The sequence below is a fragment of the Bacillus rossius genome, chromosome 3, assembly GCF_032445375.1.
Source record: "Bacillus rossius redtenbacheri isolate Brsri chromosome 3, Brsri_v3, whole genome shotgun sequence".
Lineage (NCBI taxonomy): Eukaryota > Metazoa > Arthropoda > Insecta > Phasmatodea > Bacillidae > Bacillus > Bacillus rossius.
The window spans coordinates 12,603,300-12,619,367 of NC_086332.1; positions in this window are offsets into that span (position 1 = coordinate 12,603,300).

The following is a 16,068-nucleotide window of genomic DNA, read 5'->3' on the forward strand; positions in this document are numbered from 1 at the left end:
CACGAGTTTACTGTAGTTTCGTGTGTCATTAACATCTAACCTCCATAACGAACAAATTTTTGTGTTATGTCGTTCGTTCAGCATGAATTATGTAATTTCATAACAGTGAAATATAATTTGTGTAACTAGTCTGGCAATTTTTTTTCCTGCAAACAAACTTACAGTCCCATTGTAAAATATTTAAAATGAAATATAGACTAGTAAAAAAATATGTAAGAGCTTGCACTGTCGATGGTAAATTTATTTTGAAAATAATGTTAGATATTAAAAGAGCGTGTTTAGTTAAAATATACGTGTGCTTACACGCATGAAGTTATTGAATAAAAAATTTATTTATATGGTTTAAAACCACAGAACAGTTAACTTTTTTTATACTACTTTTGGCTTTCTTATGTTTTACCGTGCTTAACATGCACAGCTAATACCTGGAAAGCTATTCAAACAACTGTTTGCAAATAACTAAATATTGGATGTACTGGGGCAACACGAAGCATAAAATAGTAACACTATTTTGTAGTGATACAGTTATTTTCATGTAAATGAACAAATTAACAAATATTTTAGGTTACATGAATATTTCTGTTCCATTTACAAAGAAAATTTACGGTGCACAACGGTAAACAGAATAATCCAACGATAAAACTTAACAGATAAAAATTGAAAAAAAAAACGGATATACAGAGACGCACAGGTTAACCCAGCGATGTTACAAAACAGCGACGACAGTACACACGAACACCGTAAGCAACAGTTGAGCGACAAAACAGATATTTGGAAAACCACAACGATGATAGCGCAGACTAACACAGTATATGATTCCTAAGAGAACAGTTGCGACGGGAAAGAGATCTTAAGGCACAAACAGACTGAGGTTTCTCATGACATACAGATTAATGAGTACTAGTGTATGTCCGAAACTACATCATAAATTAATTTACCTATTATTTATAATATTGTTTGTCGGTTGAAATTTTATTCAAAGAACTACACTGTTTTTGAAATTCACTTAGATACTGACTTTCTTTAAACAGATTTGTATTGTGTGTATATTTGTTAACACTTCTGTTAACAAGGCACAGGTATTAGTGCAGAGAAGATTACTCAAAAGAGGAACCTGTTTCTGTAACAATAAGTGTCTAGAACGTAATAAAAAAAGAGTGGAGGGGGGTAGGGTGGCTAGATTTATTTGGACAAAAAAAATATTATTTTACAAAATTTACAATGGCAGGAATTTCAAAAAGCACTTAAGGGATCGTCAACTAGCCTAAAAATGTATTTTCAAGCATTATCTTTGTAAAAGAGTTTCCTGAGGATTGACTGGTTCTGTCCTCCCCTTCCACAAATACTGTTTACATCCATGGTAAGTGTGTAAACAAAATCACATGTAGTTACACACACTACTACACGATATACTCAAAATACGTGAATTAAAAAGTTCGTGACTGTAATTTATGATAGTTGTAATTATAATATTAGATGTCAATAATTTTTCAAGACATGTAATGATAGCCTGCAGGGAGTACTATAGTCTTAAACTATGTAATTGTAATGTTATGCAATTATCGTACACTCACGCCTGTAGCATGAGGCATCTATACAAGGCAATCTGAGGTGCAATTTATGGACCGAGTCGTAAGACACTAGATAAGTATCCCAGAGAACACTGGTTCAAATCCCGGCTGGCCATTGTCATATCGTTTTGACGTGAAGCGTCTTAAATATCACACGAAAAGGTCTGTACCATCTTACTTCATAAGTTGAATTATTTAAAATTATGGTGATAAATTACATGGGGAATATAGTAGAGTATATTAGAATTATATACATTTAAACGGAAAAACCAATTACATAAAAACTCACCAAAACTTCAAGAATATGAAGAATATTTTTTATTGATTGAGTTCACTAAGTTTGATTTCACTCAATTTAAATATCAATAAAATCACTTCTAAATTAAGTAACAATTAACTAAATTATCATCGACTACACATTAACTAACATTCTACTCAAATAAAAAATCACTAAAACGAAGAAAATTATAAGAACAATTATAGATTAATAATTAATCTCAATTAAGCTCACATAAATTAGGTCTACTTGATTTAATTAAATCAATCTGATCAGTTTTTTGAAAATATTTATTCTGACAGCTGTCTGGTTTTATTTTTATTTTTACACAATTAAAAATGTATCAAAATGAAAGTCATTTGTTTTTAAGATAGCTTCAATTCTATGAACATAATCAGTTATATAATACAAATTACAATGAAAACTGATTTAAATTATTTACAAATAAATAACCTATTTCAATTTAATAACTGAAATAAAAATTAATATACATACAAATTACAAAATTAATTAATTTAAAAAAAAATCATGTTAAATAAAATAACGAAATATAAACCCACTCATTAAAAAAATTGGCCAATATTTTATAAATAATTGAATTTAGAGCAATTAATAATAAATGGAGACAATACATTATGACCTCTATAAATTAAATGAAACACAATTTATTAAATTAATTCTAATTAATTGGAAAAATTTATTCTTTTTCTTCTGATTGTAATCTTTCGAACGGGAGATTTGCAAATTCAGAGGTTAAATAATAGTCAAAGAACGTAATAAATCGAAAATCGAGAATTGCAAAGGAGAGAAAATAAATTTCATCGTCATCTACGTGCAAAAACTGAACTCCAGGTTCAATTGTTGTATTCTCAGCAATGAAAAGCTATGAATAAGGAAAAAAATATTGGATAAGATATAACTTTTCATTTATAATGTAGTGATAATTATAAAAATTAATACTTGATTAGCTAAAATCTTAATTTTTTTCAAATACTTAAGACGCTGATTGAAATCAAATGCTGATGAGTTTATTGACAAATAAAGAATTGTGGTTATGTTTTTTTTTTACAAAGCTTATTCAATTTCTATAACAAAAGAATATTTCTGTCAACATCAGCAATCTAAATTGAATCCGTATAGAATCCTACATATTAATTTTATTATTCATTATAGCCCGAACTGTAATTAATATATATATATATATTTTTTTACTTTCATTATAACGCCCCCGCAATCCCCTTCTTGGATGGAATTTCGTAAAATTCGTTTTCACTTGAACTCAAGATGACAAAAATAATAATTTCGCCAAATTTAAAATCTGTAGGAGCTATAGATTTAAAGTTAATTTTTTTAAACGCCCCCGCACGGCCTTTTGTGGGTGTAATTTCGTAAAATCCGTTCTAAGCTGACCTCTACTCGGCGAAAGGAATATTTCTACCAAATTTTAAGTCTCTAGGCCTTACGGTTCCAGAGATATCGTGATGAGTCAGTACATAGGTGGAAATCTCTTATATGTATATATCTTATATAATACAGATTTCAAGATGCATACGAATTTCAAGATGGTGGGTGCCACAGTAATAATAAATGATTACTGCACTCTAGTAATTAAAATTAAATTAACATGACAGCAATGCACTCTAGCAGACGAAAACTAAATGGCAGCCTACATCAGACGAAAACAAGATGGCGGACATGATAGCTAGCGACATTGTCATTAGTGGTGGGAGCTCCGTCTGCGGTGGCTTTCGTGGAGGAAGGATCTATCGACATTTTTTATTTTTGCTCTCGTTGGTTTCAAACCGAATACTCCATGATGTAAAATTTTTTATTAAAGTTTGATTAATAATTTTTTTATGAATTTTATTTTTTTTTGCCAATAATAATTAGGCCTACGGATGATTTGAAAGAAGGCGGCCATTACAAAAAATTTAATGGTGACGTCATAATTCAAATGTCGGTAATTTATAGAAAACAAAATCGCGGAATCAAAGATGGCTGAATTTTTTATTAAAATAGTATTAAATAAATTTGTTTCATGAGTCAATTTCTGAGGAATTTTGAGAATTTTGAGTCCTAGATGGCCGCCGTGGCGTCCCAATCCAAGATGGCGTTGACAATCCAAATCCACAGCCTAGAAGCCTAGGCCAGTATGCCAATTTACGTACTACTATTGCTGTCTGCAGTAAATAGTTGGACGGTCCTGGGTTAGGTGACCGCACAGGAGAGCGCATGCGCCCTAGGAGGCGAGCGACTTCTTCCGTCGCCCACCCGACTGCCAGTCCGCTCCTGGCACTTGCAATCAAGGGGCCCGCCTGGTCACAGAGATGCCAAGCTCGTTGCACGCTGGTGCTTCTAGCGCGGTATCGCCTCTAAGCATGGGCGTCGCAAGGATATATTTTTTGGGGGGGACTGCAATTTATTTAGTTGTTGAGGAGTATCGATCCCCTGGGAAAAAAAGAGGGGGGTCCGGGGGTCCTCCCCCGGGAAAATTTGTGGTTTGAAGGTGCAAAAAGGTGGTTGGTTTTTAGGCATTCTTCTTTCCTAAATATTCTAATCATAGTTGGTTGCAAAATATAATTTATTTTTTATAAAAAAAAATTTCAGAGAACAAATTTGTAAAAACACAGTGCTCACATTACCACGATTGGACTAAATGCACCACGCGCAACATATGGGTTATATCACAGAAATCATATTAATAATATAACTACGAAACTAAATACATTATTGGAGGGGACGAAATGGAAGACTTTTATTATTGAAGGGGACGTGTTCCCCCCGTCCCCCCCGGTTGCGACGCCCATGCCTCTAAGCGCAAGTCCTTGAACTGGCGCGCAGTCTTCTCGTAAACGTAGCCTATATGAGATCTGAGCGATAACCATAACATTATACGTGAAGGAGGAATGAAGATAAATGTGCTTTGAAATTCATTTGAGTGTTTTCTAGAAACTGTACCGGATGTTTCATAGCTATAAAGTTATCCTGAAAACACTCGTTTTACATACGTTATCAAAATACAGTTTGAATACGAAATACGGAAACAGAACCACTCATCCGTCCTCAGAGTTTTTTTTATCTTTTTTATTTTTTTTTGTAAATAGACTTCACTCTGGTATCTCAAATCGCGTGGTTATTTGACGTGATAACGTCTTATAAATCGATGAACGCCGGCTGCACGCACGAAAAAGCATGACTCATTGTCACGTTCCGCCTGACCCGAGCGTGCAAGAACCTGCCAACCACCGTGCGAGAAAATCTTCCATAATATCAAACAGGTTAAAGCGGGCTTTTTAACTAATTGTTCGTGATTATATTTAAACAAAATTATTTAAATTAAAATTTGCAAAAATTGTAAATAATATTTGAAAATTAAAAACAATGCAATTTTTCATCAATGTTTTCTTATGACATTATCACGTAAACCAACTTTACTGACCCCCCCCTCCCCCCCCCCCTTGCGGGTAGGCAGGGGTCTTGGAGAAGAGAACGTGGGCAAAGTGAAGAAGTTGATGCAGTTTCCCCGTGGGAGGAGCGAATGGTCCGCGGGAACCACGCACAACTTAGAAAAACACACAACTTAGAACAGTCATGACTTAGAAACCTCGAAAAAAATCCACGTAACTGTCATAAGTTAGAACGATGATAACTTGAAACACGCAACGATTTTCAATGATTAAATGCATGTATTGTAACGAAATAAATCAAAGAAAAGGACTGAAATGTGTGGAAATGTAATCTTCTTGAACATATTAATGTGAAATAATCGAAATAATCTTAAACGATACTAATGGAAATGAAATAAATCCACATATACCGAAATGAGTTGGAAACCTAATACATCAAACAAAATCACTCGATAAATGAGAAATAAAATGATTTGTACCCAAATATACTTAAATAAGTAAAACACAACTTATAAACGTCGTAAGGTAGAAAGTCATAACTCATAATTATCACAACTTAGAACTGTCATAACTTAGAAACACGTAACTTAGAAACACACAACACCGCAACCTCGTAACTTAGAACTGTCATAACTTAGAAACGCACAACTTAGAACAGGCATAACTTGGAATATTCTATCTTGTGTGTTTCTAAGTCGTGACAGCACCCCGTGGTCCGGTATGACATCGCGGGACTCGGAGGAGTGCCCCCTTGGCCCCCGGCCCCCCTGCCCCCAGGGGCCAGCCGGCGCGGGGTCCACGACCTCCAGCAGCTCTGCGCCGCTCGCACGGCAGGCAATTAGCGCGGCCTAGCAGCTGAGGCCAGTGGTGCGGCACTCCCCTCCCCCACACACCCGCCAACCCATCAATTACCCTGCCCGATACATTCCAACCTCTTCCTCCACGGTCTTCTTTTTTACAACGCACTGATCCCAAAAAACAAGTATGAGTTATTTGACAATCAGCCTCAAACTGTTATAACTTTAATAAATTAAATATAAACCGCCGGTCAAGTTTTCAATTATGAAATTTAGATTGTTTTTAATAACAAAATATTTTAAATCATTAACTTGTTTACAATATTGTTTATTCAAATTTGAATTAGTCAGATAATTGAAGCGTATACCTGTAATGCATGTCGGAGTAAAAATTTAGTTAAATGAGTGTTCCTAAACAATGTACAGAATTTTTTTTCTAATACAGCTTAATTATAGTATGGTATTAATTGTGTTTATTTCCTACGCCTTGATGCCAAAATTTCCGTTTTTTGCCTTATTGATAATTCATTCTGATATTATTCCGTAAAACGTATAGTAATACTTTGCATGGTCTGTTTCAATGGTGTGTGTGTGGCAGCAGCTATTCCCCACCGTAAGTATAATCTAGGAAAAGATAAAGATAATAAAGATTAGTGTAGAATAGAAATAAAAGGCGCATTGGCAGAATCCATTCATGGCCACCTTAGAGAATTCCATGTGTGTTCACGACTAACCCACAGTCGCACACATATCACCATGCCGTTTTATGTGAATTTTGGTTAGCACCTTTATTATCCTTTAGCAAAAATTATGAGAAAAGAACTAAGACGTTGCTAAGCACGGGCTTGACAATCTCCTCGTTGCCAACAGTACTATAGAACCCGCACTGCCCGCTCAATTTTCGACAGTAATAATGTGAAGGGATATAAACCGAATGGATAAAAAGCCCAACAGTTTCAACAGTATTTAGGCCATAATTTTCTAACGTTTTATTTCCAAATTTTTATTCGTTAAAGCATAGTATATAACTTAATTTAACTCTTGAAGCTAATAGTGACCGGTAACCAAAAATAGTTTTTCCGACGGAGTCACTTACGTTTAGTATTTAATTCTTTTATTTTCTTTTTTTGGAAATGGCAACAACTGTATTCAAGGGCGCAAATCTGTAGGATTCACCGCCCACGCGGGCTGAGAGTTTTGCGCGTAAGTTTTAACACAAACAAGACATCTCTGGATAGGGTGCTTGTATGTTGTGATATTACATCAATTTGTAATTTCAATATTACATCACACAACACACTTGTATGTCTTGCACCAGTGATATTCCATGAGTGCATTTTGTCTTGGTTAACCAATAAACTATTTTTACAAAAACAAAAACAAAAATCACACATTTTTACTAAAAAAAAAATAGAAATAATCATTTCATTATCCTGTATAAATGCACCAAATGTTTTCTTGGAAAGGTGGCACTTAAGTAGATGTATTTTAATGAAAACATATTTTAAAAACCTACATTAGGGACCTTCCCTATTGTTTAAAGTGAAAATATTGAGCAATATCGGAATCGATAAACTGATATGCCTCTGCCTTGGTAAACCAGAATTTTGATCTGGACAGAAGTGAGTTATACAGCATATGGACTGTGTGTATTATGCGGAAGAGGGAGGAGAGAGTTGGGGGGGTGGGGGAGTTGTGAAATCCAGGAAGCCAATTTTGATGGGCTGGAGAGTAGAGGATTTCAATGGCAGTGTAAAGTACGGGGCTGTCTGAAGTGTGACGCCCTGATGGAACAAGGTTCTTCTGTACAAGAAGAAGAACAGAGGAGGGGGAGACTGGAAAAACCCCCATCGTTGATGAGTGGTGTGGTTGGAGAAGGAGTGTTGACGTGCGGGGAAGGGGGGTGCACGACTACCAAGAATTTGGCTACAGTTCGCCTAAACAATGACTCTAGGGAATTCCGTGTTCTACTTAAGCAGTTATCCCGACAATCAACTTCGGAAACATCAGAGAACTCGTTACCTGCTGCTCGGTGTGTTTCTTTTACCTCTCTCAGCGGCGAATAGTGGAGAAACCTTTCCCTAACGTTTTGAAATCCACGGTTTGATTCGTGGTCACTGGCGGTCGGGGAAATCTTCAACTACAAGGTGATTCGTGAAGAAGTGGAGAAAACGAATGTGCTGATTATTGATTTTATTTGGTGTAAATAAAAAAAAATGTTTTGTCTACATGGCGGGGTAATCGCAATATGTGTGCAGCTATGGCGAAACAATGTGAAGCGCGCTCGCAGCATTGACCGGCGATGGTCGCCGCAGAGCACACGCAGGTCAGTGGTGCTATGCGCGCAGTTCACATGAGTGCGTAGGAATGCACTGCCGTCGAAGGTAGTGTTTTTTTCAACATCTACTGCAAAGGTCGGTAACCAAATAAATAACGTCAGTGATGAGCTCCTTCATTTATTCCACTTCGTCATGAGTCTCCATGCATGTGACGTATTTCTAAGGGTAGTTTCTATCGCGAAAGACTAGTTTATACTGGACGAGTGGGCCAGTTTTTCTCCTGCGAATCTACTTTTTGCTAGTTGATTTATCAGTGTCGGGAAACGCGCTCTCTTTAACATAGGATGTTACATTGTATCAGGGACTTTTCTCTTTACTAGTTACTAGCTGCCCGACCCGGCTTCGCACGGCTATACTAATGGAAAAAAATTAAGCCACATCTCCCATTTACAGTAATGGTAAATAAAAAAAATTCAGTGAAAATTTATTACAATGCTGTATAATGTACCGGAGAGAAAGTGAATAGCACCGATGGTTTCCCGACTCGTGCACGCAACGTACAACTGATGTACCCGTACTTCGCTACGGCAGTCTACAGGCAGATCACTCTTGCGCCGCTCATTATACATGCCCCTCCTTGTGGGTACGCCACTGCCGCGCGATGCCCGTTGCCATGGAGACGCAGAAGGCATGAACAATGCAAAATCCTGTTCTCATGCAGACAAAGTACCCACTTTTGCCTGGTTTTAACCACCCATGGGATCTAATTTTCGGAAAATGTCATCCTGCGTAACATAAGGAACATTACTGTGAAGTTTCAAGTCTGTAAAATATATATACTTGAAAAAAAGAGCAATAAAAAAACAAATTAAACACAGAGCGAGGAAAAAAAAACAATAGTTTAGGTTTGCGATTTAAAGTGATAAATGTATTTAAATACTAATTGAACACTTATGAGGGTACTGATTGCTTCGTTGTTAATATCACACGGGTGTTTTATACTTGTATGGGAAAATTAAGAATGATAAGTCATCTGGTGCGTGGCAACAATGTTAATACGCAATAGGAAATAAACTTCTAGCGCCTGCGGCATTGTCAACACACACTTCGTACGTGTACTGCATGTTGTATCTAACCCCCTCCAACGCATTTGATTCTAAATTGGACTTTTAGTAAGGATCCCTAATGTTATTGATAATATAATGTAGCCTATAGCCTTCCTCGATAAATGTACTATCCAACACTGAAATAATGTTTCAAATCGGACCAGTGGTTTCTGAGATTAGCGCGTTCAAACAAACAAACAAACAATTTCTTCAGCTTTATAATATTAGTATATATTTTAATAGAAAATATAATGCCTTTGTTTCGTTTACTCTTCAATAAAATAAGAAACCAGAAGAAAAAAATAGGAAAACAATTTACTTCAACCATGAAATCATGACCTTAAGTGGAATTTTTACTGAGAAAATAAGTGAGCTTTGTGCAATAGACGCTCTCTGGACTAGTTCGAGCATTCTCACTCATGCACAACTTTTCTAGAAGGTGGGTAGCTAGTAAACTTGTCTAATGTAATTAACTAAAAGTACTCTTTAAAAGAATAGACACCTATTCTATGTCCATCTGTTAGGCAATAATAATGTCAATAATTATTATAATAATGAGACATCCCCGATATAGTTAGTCAAAAAATTACCTTTTAATCTGACACAAAGTATTGTCTGGAACCTCTTTTATAACTGACAAAGTCTACTCTCAGAAATAACAGTAAATGTACGGACTTTTCAACGAAGAATTCACCTAAAATTAACAAGGAGTTCTTCGTTATTTCATATAACCAAATCTCCATAGAAACTAGGCCAAATTTCGACTTCAGGGTTCTGTTTACGGTAGACACACTCGTAGAAGAAACAAGAATGTGTTTGGAGGAGTTTTAACAAGTTTTTGAATGTTTTGCTGGTATACCGAGATTATTTCGATAAATTCATGTTCAAAGTCGATAAACCTCGCACTCATACATTTACGAAGATTCCTGGATAATTTGTAACGAGCGTTCTTCGCAAATTTAAGATGAAAATTTGTAGTAATTACATATGGAAAAAAGTAAGTGCTAGACTATATGCCCAATTCTAATAAAATCGCAGATTCAAATTTTGTCACTGTTCAAGTGTACGTATGACTTCCAGCACGACTCCATGTTTGGTCTCTGCGCAACAGTTAAGAACTTATTAGTGTTGAGAAACCGTCATGTAACCTGAAGGTCAGCATTGCTATTCCCTACTTGCAATGCTGTACTTATCGGAGAAGACTTGGTTTCTGAGAGAATACGCTAGCAATGAAAAAAAAAAAAAGCTTTGTTTCATCCTCGTGTAAATAGACCAATTTCGATACTACATTGTGTTTTGAGACAGTAAAAGACATCACAAAACATAAAAAAACCACGCAGTGGCTATTTGAACAATTAATTTGACCACAAAAAAAATCTCTGCTTAAGACTCTGCTACACACGCCATGTTGTTTTGCTCATTTTCTCGTCATTACTATTTTTAAGGGTTATTTCTGCAAATATTAAATCGAAACCTACTTCTTGTTCTGTCACAAATATTTGCAAGAGATATTAACTAAGTGCAATATAATGGGTGGTAAAAGTGGCGAAAAATCACGAACACAGGGTGCGTTGAACATATAGGCTGAAAATATCCGCTGCATGGAATAGGAAAAATAAACAACAGTATATATAAACCAAACTACATATAATTCATTCACAAATACATTTTTATGAGGTTTAAAACTTTTTATGCATATTTACATATGATTTACCCCAACTGCATGAATATGAATAATAGGTTTAAAATTAAAACATCGTTACGAACGTGGGAGGCAAGGCCGCGACACGACCACTGGCGTCACTCGCGCATACCTTCGGGGATTAGGGTGGCCCTGCCTCGCCACCCCTTACCCCCACACCATCCTTCCTCGGCGCTGTCATCTATCCGTTAGCGGCCTAGGAATTCCGCGTGAAGTGGCGTGAATAAGCGCCGCTGTTCTAGATGCTTCGAGCATCGGGTCGGCCCGGGACGACGCTTCACAAAACAACCACTCCAGTCGGTTCCAGAAAGACGGCCCACGGGTATAAAAGCGGTGACGCCGGCCTCCGCGGGAGTTCCAAACAGGCGAGTTGAGTGAAGAGCCAGTTCGGTGAGCGGCGCAGGCGCGGAGCGACGGGACCGTGAGAGTGCGACCGAGTGGCGCGAGACTGTGTGTGTGTGGACAGGCGCGAGGTAAGGGGCGAACCACTGTCGAGTCTAGCTCCAGTGAGGAGTGTGAACTGTGGACTGGACAGAACCTTAGTGATTTGTGAATACATATTAAGTGTGGTGATTTAATTAGTAATTTAAATATTCGTAACATCTTTGTAGGAATAATTTTTTTTCATTTTAATTCGAATGCTACAATTCAATGTTTAATGGGAACATATCTGTGTTAGGTCGTTTGCTATGTGTGTACAATAATTACTGTAAAACATTTTTTTTTTGAAAAATATTAACTATATGTTTTACATAAAATAAAAATATGTGCATGAAATTTTAACTTCACTCTATTTTCTGCGAACATTGTCCATAAAAAATGGTAAATTGAACGCCCTTTTTACACCTTATATAAAACCTAGTGAATTTTTGTTTAAAATATTTGTGACAGAAATAAAATGCAAGGGAGGTATCGTGTTAACATTTACATAAAAACCCTTAAATAATATCAATGAAGACAGTAAGAGTAAAAGAAATCAAAATGGCGTTTGATATCGGACCTTGAGATTTCACTCAAGTATGTATTCTCCATCGGTACCAAATAATTACCTGAATCTTCAAGTACAATTTACATTTAATTTTTTGAAACTCTTCGCCATCTGGTAGATGAACATTCAGCGCGGTACTCGTATATTAAAAAAAAAAAAACTAATATAATTTCAAACCACCGAAGTTTTAAGGTACAAAGTTCATTTCTAATGTGAAGCTGAAGTCGTCAAGAGACGGCAAAAAAAGTGTGCTGCGTGCTTAGCGGGACTGACGATGCGTCACGCATTGTTTCCGTCGCCCCTCTCTCGCCCGCAACCAGTCCTCGTCAGACCAGCCCGGCGACCCCTGCGGTTTCACCTGCAGGCATGGGATGACGGGGTTGGTCAGTGCTGGGGAGGAGCAGTCCTTTTTTTTGTGGCGCGATGTCCTGTCGAACTCGCTGCGGAATCCTGCGCCGTGTGGGACGATGGCGCGCTGTCCTATGGTTGCGTCACGTTGTTTCTCTATGAGTCATCGTTCCACACCTCCTACTCCTCCCTTTCTTTTCTTTTTACTTCTTGTTGTGAGCCTTTTATTTCTTCTTCCTCCTCCACACCTCCACCGCCACAAATCTTCGCAAGTGGCCAGGACCTGCGCCAACTCTCCATTAGCCACCCGGGTGTTGCTGTCGCCCGCGGTCATCTCTTCGGCACGGGCCCGCTCTCGACGAAAGTGCGCCCCCCCCTTCCCCCGCCCCTACTCGTTCAGCCGAACGCCCCCGAGGTAGGAGGCAGCGTTGGCGGGGTTCAATGGCAGCTCTCCGGCCCACGGGGCGAAAATATTTATCTGATGTGTGTTTGACGAGGAGAAATGACACGGCAACTTCGCTTCTTTCTTAAGAGACCTGTTCCAGCTCTCTGCTTCTCCTTCGTCTTCTTCGTCTTCTTTTAACACCCGGAATGAGCAGGGCAGCAGAGATCCCTATCGCCAAGCCAATCAAAAAATACTTTTTAACTCTGGATTCTTAGGTTCGCGGAAATGTTTAATGCCCACCGGCAACGTTTTTGCCAAGTCTCTGTGTGACGCTTGGGTGTGTCCACCATGAGAATGTCTCGCATGGCCATGGTGAATCACAAAATAATGTTCAGACATTCTTGGATATTATTCTGTGGGTAGGCGCAGGCGAATTCATCTGATTTCTTCCCACAATTGCAAGCTGCTACCGGGTCCACATTGCCGTTAGAATGCACGGGTGATGGAGTCCAGCCCGAATACCAAGATGGGTGGACTGGGAGGGAGAGACATTGGAGTGCGGATCGATCGATGTCCTGAATCCCAGTCGCTTGTGCGCGCGGAGCACACGGACACTCGACCGGAATATTTAAGAACTGTTCGTACGTACGTGAATCGTGAAACACCCCCGCTAGCTGACGAAAATTGCGTGGCTGCAGCACCGAGTGAACTCTGGGACTACAGTGCACTGTTAATAAATTTACTGTTTATATATTGTGATAAGTTCTTTAAATGGAAAGTCGCAACTGTTTTGTCTTAGGAAACCAACTGTGTTGGTCATTGTATTGTCCATAATACCCGTTTTAGCTTCATCTTTGGGTCCATTTGTTCGACAATAGTTGGTTTAAGCTTATTCTCTGTTACTTTATGTTTTTATTTTTATTTCTTATTTTGTATTCTTTAAATTCTTTCCATTTCAAACATTGTAAAACTACAATGGAGTTTGTCAAAATAAAACTTGTATTAAATAAATTGGTACATTTACTGCTGCAGAGTTTACTTACTCTGAACATGAACTTACAAGAAACATCAAGGTAAACTGACAAAACATTGACAACTGGTTAAATCTACAGCAGAATACACTATTTTCCATTCCACGAGCTTCTTCAACCTGTTTTACAAAAGAATACACAAATCAGTGGAAGTTATCCGTCACAGTTTCTATCTGTAATTTATTATAAACCATTCTTTCTTCGAAGGTGCATTCATCGTTGATAATGTGGTAAATTTAATTGTAATTCTTAACTGAGTGTAGGACTTGCTGCTACCGGCAGTGCGGCTTTCCACCGGAACGTCTCAGTTCCACTTCATACAGAGGGAGGGACGCAGCGATGTTCAGCCCCAGCTACTAAGAATGTTCAGTCATGCGGTCGGCACGCCTTGAATCGCATCAAAGAGCTACCGTTTTTGATCCCGACCAGATGAATGGAGTGAGCTTCCTCCAAAAGTGTTTTTTTCCCCCTCCTATACAAAGAAGTTAATCACTGCTTATACGCCATTTTTACTTACCTTTGAGACAAATGTAAAAGCAACCACCATAACTTGATGTAAGCTTTTGGACATGCGCTATTGCTAAAGCACATGTATGTCTGTAGAAGAAAACTACAAAAAAGCACAAAAGACAAAAACACAAATTAAGCAAAAAATTGCTGTTGTAAACAGGATATCAACACCACATAATACTCCATAACATAATTTGTGTTTTGTCTTTTGTGTTTTTTGTAGTTTTATTCTACAGACATGCATGTGCTTTATCAATGGCGTATGTCTAAAAGCTTACATCAAGTCATGCACTCCCATTGCACAAATCTTTCAAAGACAACCACCATAGTTTCTAGAATTGCTTTAGCTATTACCTGCCTAAAATTTCTTCAGCTTTTAAAAATTTCTTTTCCGCCAACTTTCAGCGAGTAACTACAACGCAAGTGGCTTGGCAGCAAGTTTAGAAATAATTAAGGATTTGTAAGCATTCTTCTTTGATTACAAAAACATTCCGCATTCGGTACACAAATCACTATAGTGTTATTTCAGATTACAGCATGTTTTCCTGGTAACAGGAATAATCTGCGAGTTAGGTTGCTTTAATTCACAATTATGCCTTATACGCACGTGATCCCCATAATAGTGCAGAAACAACTCGAGGTGCTGGAGGCATGCAAGAACGCCTCTGGAATACGACGGGTCGTTACCACAACGCCGAAATACCATAAAGCCGAATGTCAAAATTGACCACAACGCCGAAACACAACGAATGAATTTGTGTGTGTTTCTTAAATGTACCTTAACACCGAAATACCACAATCAAACCTAACGTAGCGTAATATAACCTAATCTAACTTAACCTAGCCTATCCTAGCCTAGCCTAACCTAACCTAGCCTAACCTAGTCTAACCTAACCTAACCTTTGTGGCAGACCTGCAATGACATTTTTCGGCGTTATGGTAATTTGGCGTTGTGGTACACAGCAGTTTTATAGCTGTCGGCGTTGTGGTCAATTTGGCATTTCGGCGTTGTGGTATTTCGGCTTTGTGGTGCGTCCCCGAATACGGCCACGTGGCGTCAGAAGGGAAAGAGGTACTACCTGCCCCAGCTGTCAACCAAACGTCCTGTGAAGTCGGGCGCAGTTTCCTCGTCGATGGGTAGTCTGTGACATTACAGCAGCCACCAGGCCCCAGCCGATCGGGTTCAGTCTTAGCATAGCAGACTCCGCGGTGACTTAACACATTCGGTAAGTAAAACCACTTTTTATTTTTCACTACGTAATTCTTGGTTTTAATTAGCGGCTTCTGTAGCTCGGGGTTGTCAGCAGGTGTGCCGATTCCCCTGAAACATTCATTTAAGTTGATGTCCGTGACCTGTGACCTAGAGCCAAGACTCGTGAGCTCTGTGTAACATCGGGGAAGTCGTGTTCTTTTTTTTTTCTAGTGTATCAAATATACATATGTAAATAAAGAGTCCGTTTGAAATCCAGATCTTGGGGTCTTGAGACAGGTACATGTCGTAAGGTCCGTTTTTTTTTTTTGAGATGCAGAACGAACGAGATTTCATCGGGCGGACGTGCGCGGCCCGACGCTCTGGAAACCACGTGTCTGCCGTCGGAGGCGCGCGGGCGGGCGTCGGCGGACCCCGGCGACAGGCGACGAGCCCAGCGACAAAACGGCCGTCAGGC